Genomic DNA, 8,566 nt, shown 5'->3' on the forward strand with positions numbered 1-8,566 from the left:
CGTAGTCGGGACCCTTCTTGCATTGCTTAGTTGCATTATAGACTTTAGTGCATTCCCCTAAGTTGCACTTAAGGGGGGTGTTGGTGTAAATAATTATTCATCATGGATATTATTACACTTTACTTAAGTTTACTTAGGAAATGCATTTCATAGTAGTTTGAGTATGAGACACTTGGGTGTTTGTGCCACATTGGGATAGTGTGTGTAGGAGAATTTCCACCTTTTATGGTGTTGATCTTGTTGTTACACTCCACATTCAATGGGTGATCCTCCTCATGTGGACTATTATATTATTTCTCCTACCTACCCACACCAATTCCCTACCTACCCTTGTTTCTTATTGAGCCACATGTCATATTTGTGTGCTCACATATCAATATAGACTTGCCTATATAAGCAGGCTCATATTCATTGTATGTAACGATTGATGATCTAGTTGATCGGTATTTTCTCTTGATAGAATACAGTTTATTTCTATCATCTATTTTGTCTCTCTTATTTGTGCTTTCCATTGCCTCTTGATCTTGGCAAAATCTCACAATTAGCATAGCTAAGAACATGGTTGTGATATTTGAATTCACTCTATATCTATGATAGGCCTGTAGTAATTTTGTCCCTAGTACCCTTTTGTTAGCATGTAAAACCAAGTGCTAACCCAAAGCCACCAAGACAAGCAGACGCTTGTTTGATACTTCATCAAGGAAAGACATTTGTCGCTCGGTGGCCTTCAAAAGAATCGGCATGTCCATCATCAAAGAAACACTTTAACATTAGCAGCAGAGCACACAAAGAACTTTGATGGATTCAAATGCCACTCTAGCTACCTTATATAACTAAAAATCACCTATCGAAATGATACCATCAGCAAGATAATTAAAGAAATTTCCTAAAAAATGATTACATCGTATCTATTCCACACATCTTGATGGATATCTATAATATTTCAACTTTAAACCACCTCGATATAGCATCAACTGATTTATTCAGAAAAGTTCTTAATAGTTGTGATCCACAGTCACCGTATTTATTCTCAATTTCATACAACCACCTACTCATTCACATGTTTTTTCACACACAGAGTGATGTCAATCCAATAATGCCAACTCCAAAGGACATGAATTCTATTAACCACTTTTACTAATAAATGCCCAGACATTTGGGTTTTTCCAAACAAACATTGTCGATCAGTACTCCCCTACAGAAAAGCCATCTCGCACCCAATAAGGCAATTAAGACACATTTGAGTTGTCAGACCCCTGTCCACCCAAGCCCTCTGCAACATGCTTTGTCAACTCATCAGTCACACCATTTCCTTCCCTGAATAGGTGGCTTAGTTTGAATTCTTGTAAACTATCTATCAATTTCTTGATTGGGTCTAGCCATCGGTTGAACTTCCAATTGGGTGCATGATTCTGCCTAATGGCATTAATGGTGATAAGAGAGTCACCTTTTAAATAGATTTTATCCGCACCTAGTTCCTTGCCAAGCTCTAATCCCCTCAAAGTTTCTCTGAACTCCATAATATTATTTGTAGTGATGCCTATGAATTCTAAAATTTCTGCAATTACATACCTCGTCTCATTATGTGCCACACATCTAATTCCGCGAGGGCGGGGGTTGCCCTTTGAGGCACCATCCACATTTATTTTAATCCATCCTTCCTCTAGGGCACTCTATATCACTTCCTTTCAGCATCTAGTCTCTCTTTTATTGCCCACTGATGAGGGAATAACCAATCCCTTGAATTGCTTAATGATCTCCTCATCCCGATCAATGAAAGTATTTTCTTTCATGGATTTACTTCTAGTATCCGTATTAGCCAATTCTATAATCAAATCTTTAATTTTCTCTATTGATCCCTAAAGATCCTTCTATTGTTCTCCTTCCACAAATCTCATACAACCGAGGAAGGAATGATTTGCTAAAGACAACCAAAAATACCTTTTTTGTGCCATTTCAACCACATGTTAAACCAATCTTTCAAATTATTTGGAAAGGGGATCTGCAGATTAAGTTTTATAGTGAAATGTTTCCAACAATAATGTGTATATGCACAGGATAAGATAAGATTATCCACTTCTTCATTATTGCTCTTGCATAATGGGCATCTACCCGAACCTGGAATCCCCACTTTAGCTAGCCTGTCTTGAGTAAGAATTTTGTTTTGAATGGCCATCCATGAGAAGACCCTCACTTTGGGAAAGCAATATTTACCCCAAATGAGGTCTTCTGGCCAATTCACATCATCAATGACATCCTCTCTAAGCTTATAACCAAGTTTGACTTTATATTCCCCATCAATATAAGCACACCATCTGATCGCATTTGTCTGTTTTGAAAAAGAAATGCACCCACTTTTCAAGATTTTCATTCACTCTTCCTTTTGTTCTAGAGGAACATTTAGCTCATTGAATGATTTCCATTCCCATTTCAGGATGTTCTTTACCATTAAATGGATCTATAATTGTTGACGTTTCTTTCCCAAAATTTGAAAGTATCAAAAATCATTCTGAAGAGTCCTCCCAGAAAGAGGCAACTTGGTCATTTTTTTATCTCCCAAGTGATGTGCTTAGTAATTATGTCTCTACTCTCCAAGATGAAGTTCCAAATTGCAAAAGCTCTTGGGGGTCCCTTGTGGTGAGAAAACTGATTGGATCATCTAAGTCAAGGTATTTTCTTCTTGAGATTTGTACCCATTTTTTATTGCCCCCAACCATGCTCCATCCTAGCTTAGCTCCCATGACACAATTCATGATGCTTAACTACTTGATACCAGTCCCCCTAGCACCTAGGGGTTTACATAGTTTTTCCCATGAGATCAATGGGATCCTTGGCTATCATTTGTCTCATTCCAAAATAATCTCCTCATTATGTACATGAGAGTATGCCTTCAAGATCTCCAGGGATCCTCATGCAAGACATGGAATAAACTAGGATGACTGAGAGCACTATTATTAGAAAAAAATTCCTGGCCGAAGTTAGTGATTTCCCTTTCCATGCTTCCATTTTCCTTTTACAACCATTGTTGAGACTATCCAGGTAGCATTTTTTGTTTGCCCCAACAAACAGAGGCATTCCCAAAAATCTCCCTGGGAAGTTTGCCACTCTTAGGTCTAAGATCCTGGCGATATCCCTTTGAAGACTAGGTTGTACATTAAAAAAATGACTTCTGAATTCCTCTAGTTAATGCTATGCTTGTTGTAGCCATTTAGCAACACTTTAATTGTCCTAGCTTCACTCCTTGTGGTGTTGCCAAAAATAATTATATCATCTACAAATTGTTGATGGGTTATAGCCTCAATGCTAGGTGTGAGATGAGCATTCCTTTCCACCCTCCATCAATCCTTGATTGAGCGGTGCTTCTCCCCAAGGCTTCAACCATGATTATAAATAGAAAGGGGGGAAGGGGTTCACCTTGCCTTATTACCCTAGAAGATTCAAAGAATCCTTGAGAAACACCATTAACCAACACTAAGAACTTGGGGGTTCTAATACAACTTCCAATTCGATGAACCCACTTAGCTCCAAATCCAAACTTGGCCAATACTGAAAGGAGAAATTGTTTTTCCACGAAATCATAAGTTTTTAGTATGTCCAATTTAATAATCATGCTAGGAAGCCTTAGTTTCCTGGCTAAATGGATAGCCTCATGTGCCACAAGTATGCCTTCCACAATAGATCTACCTGGAGCAAAGCCACTTTGCTCAATTGAAATAATCTTATTGATAACCTTTTTTAATCTATTGGCTATTATCTTGGCGATTAACTTATAAACAGTGTTGCAAAGCATAATTGGTTGATAATCTCCCATACTCCTAGCCTCCTTTTTAGAAATCAAAGCTATAAAGGCGTGGTTGATTTCTCCAAGCATATATGTACTCCTCCTAGACTCCTCTACCACAAAGATCTCTTCTCCTCCAAGGATCTCCTTTACACTTACGACAAGATATCTCTTTTCAATTATCTTATCCTTTCTTGAAGAGTATTCCTCTTTTGCATAGATCTATGACATTTTTGCATAATGGATATCTTCTTTGTGTTGAAGGTAGGTATCCTTGTTCTACTTTCCTTAAGATATCAACATTAAATTATGTTCACATCTTAAGGGGGGGCACTCACACTGCTCCTTTTGTACTATATTTCTCTCATGCATTGTATCTCTTATACAGTGGGATATTCTTGGAACCAGAGGGCAACCTCTTAGAGCAAGATGTCACCACTTTTCTTTTGTATAGTGGGTCATTCTTGGAACCAGAGCAGGCCTCTTAGAGCGAGATGTCACTGCTTTTCTCTTATATAGTGAGTCATTATTGGAACCAGAGGACAACTTCTTAGAGAAAGATGTCGCCACTTTTCTTTTGTATAGTGGGATATTCTTGGATCCAGAGGACAACCTCTTAGAGAAAGATGTCGCCACTTTCCTTTTATATAGTGGGTCATTCTGGGAACCAGAGGGCGGTCTCTTAAAGCGAGATGTCACCACTTTCTTGACATTTGTACTATACATCTTATACGGGTTGTAGCATACTCAGGCATAGACTCTTATGAGTTGCTTCGAACCTCACTTGCACACACACACACGAGGTTGAGTGGAACTAACGATGTTCTTACCATCCTCTCTTACATGGATCACCCAGACAAAATCTGGGGGCTAGTTTTCCATGTCCTCTTTTCTCCATGGATCACCTAATTCTAGGGGCGAGATGTCCATGGTTCCCTTCATTCGCCTTTCTTCTCATGGATCACCAAAGTGTGTATTCATGTCCTCTCTCTCCTTCCTCTCATGAACTCACAGTTTTACTATTTATGGTTCATGGATGATGTCAACTTTTCTCTTTTATGTGATTATTGGTGTTTATGTGATGGCATTTGTCTTTGTGTTTCAATTAGTTGTTTCATACATTTGTATCAAGGTCTCTTCGGCTAATTGATGTGTGGTCTTGTGTTGTGTTGCTGTCGTATGCCTTTTGTGCTTTGTCTTGTTTTGCTTATCTTGTTCTTTTTGTTTTGTGTGCTCTTGCATATGTGTGAGTGAGTTAAGATCCTAAAATTGGGGGCTTTGTTCCTCAATATTAGTGATGTCTTATACTTCTTGTGGTATTGCTTTTCCTCTCACATCTTTATCCCTCTCTTTCTTCTACTTTACCGACAGTATTGTCATAAGTCATACTCCCGCTAAAGTAGGGGCTAAATGCAGCGTCATAAAATTGTGACCCTCATAATTTTGATCACATCTTAGGCCCTCACTTATGCAACTGCATCTCTCTACTTGACTGAGACCCCTCTCTGTACCTTCATCACAAGTCTTCTCATGTTTTGACCCCTATATCACCTTGTGACCCTATCTAGGCCCCAAAATAGGGCAGGACAAGGGCGTGGTTCCCCTATCTGTCCCCCTTGGACAAGGGTGTGGCACCCTTGTCCTCCCCCTTAGGGTGGCCCTAAGATGGGTCCATCCGACCCTTGAACCAAATTTTCTCTTCGGGGACTTAAATCCTCCAATGTCGACCTTCAGTGAGATGAAAATAATTCTCCTAGGCTAGTATAAAAGAGGATCTAGCTCTCTCATTTGCATAATAAGCAGAAATAAGTGAAATTCAAGAGGAAGGTCTCTATTATCGTCATTAAGCATCCATCTCTTCTTCATGTGTCTTCTTCATTCATCCATTGGAGCAACATTATGATTACATTTAAGAAGCATAGCAATAATCATCAATCAATTGCAGATCTATAAGGTATACATTCTCATTATTTGCATTTAAGTATTTGCAATTACTTTCTTTCAAGGTTGATTCCTCAATCGTGGTTTGACTGAGAAAACCCCTATCCACAACCCTTTTCCCCTTCTTTTATATGTGCAGGTTTGGAATTCATTTGTAGAGACGAAAAAACCCTTTTCGACGCATGGATTTTTTGGAGGACCAAGTACACTTTCAACTTGGTCCCGACGACTTTTATCCAAATTTGCAGGGCAGATCCGTATCAGTCTAAATATCTCAGATCTAAAGTTACAACGCGATCCTAAACCGATAGCTCCCTATTTCATCCATTTTTGTCTCCTTTTCTACATAGTCAACAAGTCAACATATCTATTTACAAAAGAGGTTAAATCACATTCCAACCCTTGCAATCCACTTGGTATTCATATCCTTATTCTTGGATTTGGATCTAGTGGATTCAAGCCCCTCTTTGAGTGTAAAGTATCTCCCAAGTGAAAATCCTCCTAGTGGTTTCCTTTCTCTCCTAGGTGGGGAACCACTAAGATCCAATTTTCCACTTTACATTTTGGTGAACCCTACGTCTTACATCTTAATTATGATTTCTTATTATTAGATCTAAATAATTGCAATTTGAATTTCAAAATTTTATTTCCAATTTTGATCTTTTTGTGAATTTTAGAGGTTAATTGCATAAAAACCCTAATTTTGCATGTTGAGAAAATTGCGCTTGTGAAGTGTAGCATTTTAGTTGCTTGTTTGAGATCTGATTTCTATTTCAAAATTGCAATTCAAATCTATCTTTTCATTCTACAAATTAAGTGGTTAAAAAACAAAACCCTAATTTTTAAGAATCTCCCATTTCAACCTTTGACAACCAATTTGACCGATCTAGACATCTCCAAATCAGTTGTTTTCTGGATTCTGCAATAAAATCATAATTTCTATAATCCTTGAAAATTTTGAAAAAAGTTGGTCGGACCAAGTACACTTTGTACTTGGTCCCTATCTTTTTTCCCAAAATTTTGGGAGACGGAATTGACTGTATTTTTTTGCTTAAATCTAGAAAATTGGCATACTTTATCAATTCTTACACCTCTTAAGGTCAAAAACAAATTCAAATTTCCACACTCTTAACTTTTACATTAATTTTCATCAAAAGGTCCTAATTTTAGACCTTCTTTTCTAGTAAATTAAGATTTTAATTAAGAGACTTTCAATGGCAATCAATGGACTAGATTTATTTTCTATTTCATATATGATTACATTGTTTTTAACATATATTTATTACAATCATGTGTTGGATAATGGCTCTTTCATTTCCTGATACTTAATTTCATTCATAGCACTTGGTCATATTGTGTTGTTAGGATTTCAAGTTCATTTTCTTTTTAATTTGATCTCAAATCTTTCATGTATCATATTTGTTGCATTATGGTGATCTTATTAACAAATTGCATTTCATATGTTAATCACCTTTAGGCGTTTGTAGATCCCAATCTAAGAGATCCTAATTCTTGCACCTCTCCTAGGGTACCCTGTGTGAATAGGATGAGAGATACTATATCAACCAATGATATTTTTTAAAAAGACCAAGCATTGGAAAACAATATGGGCCCATCTTCTTCTTATACACATACCTTTGAGCAAGGGGGGCAAAATCAAAGTATCAACATTCTTACATCTTTAGACCCTCCTTATTCTCCTAGGACTTATCTTGAACATCAAAATATATGTAGAGCGGATGATGTTATGCATTTTATTCATGATCTTTCCCCTCACATAGAACTAAGTAAAGATGAACCTTTAGATGGTGAAAATGTTCCTTACTAGTCTCCCAAAAAGGATAAGCATGGTGAGAGAAAGGAGAACGTCACTTCAAGTGACATTCCTTCATCTACAAATATTTTTATTCCCCCTTACACATCAGATTTCAAAGAAATTCATGATCCTCTTCCCCAAACTACTCATTTGCAATATTCTTATAGTCGTGGCTTTCATATAATAACAAAACAAGGTTTTCAAGGACAAGGACTTGGGAAATTTGAGCAAGGAATTTGTATCCCTCCTACGCAAGATACTATAGAAGGCTTGGGAGATGAGACTCCTCTCTCTATGGATGAAATCTTTAAGCTCCAAAACTTAAAAAACTATCTCCGAAGGCAACAAATTAAAAGAGCCCGCAAGAATGCTTCTTCTTCAAAACATCCTTTTTGTTCATTTCATCAAACCCATGATCATAATGCTGATGATTGCCCTGATTTTCAAAAATATATTCAAGATGGGATAGATAGTGGCAAAATTGGGATCATGGATAATAATCCTTCTTCTTCTAATAATTATTCTCCTTCATGTCAAGACAATGAGTTAAAACACATTTATCATCCTGATAGACTAGCTACAAGAATCTATTGGAGATTGAAATATGATAAGAAAATTTCCTTTCCTCCTAAAAACCAAAACAAAAATCTTCAACAAGGGAAAGGAGAGGAATATTGCATTTTTCATGATTCATACACATTCATTTCTTAAATGTCATGCATTTAAGAAATTTGTTCAAAAGCAATATGACCATGCACAAATTTTTCTTACAATAGATATAGCTATCTTCCTTGACCTAAACATAGTGCCTTAGCACCTCTTTTCTCTTCATGTTACTCTTCACCATATAACATAAGTAGCCAACTTAACTAGGGGCTCTTTTATCGGTTGTGGTGGTATTATTTCAGTTTTTAATACCTTGGGGTAGCAACATGAAGTTCACTTTCCTTCTTCTTTCTATGGATTTATCTCTATCTTTATGCATTATTCATTATTAGATCTCCTTTCTTGCATACAGTTATTCTCAT

This window comes from Cryptomeria japonica, chromosome 2 (genome assembly GCF_030272615.1).
Source record: "Cryptomeria japonica chromosome 2, Sugi_1.0, whole genome shotgun sequence".
Classification (NCBI taxonomy): domain Eukaryota; kingdom Viridiplantae; phylum Streptophyta; class Pinopsida; order Cupressales; family Cupressaceae; genus Cryptomeria; species Cryptomeria japonica.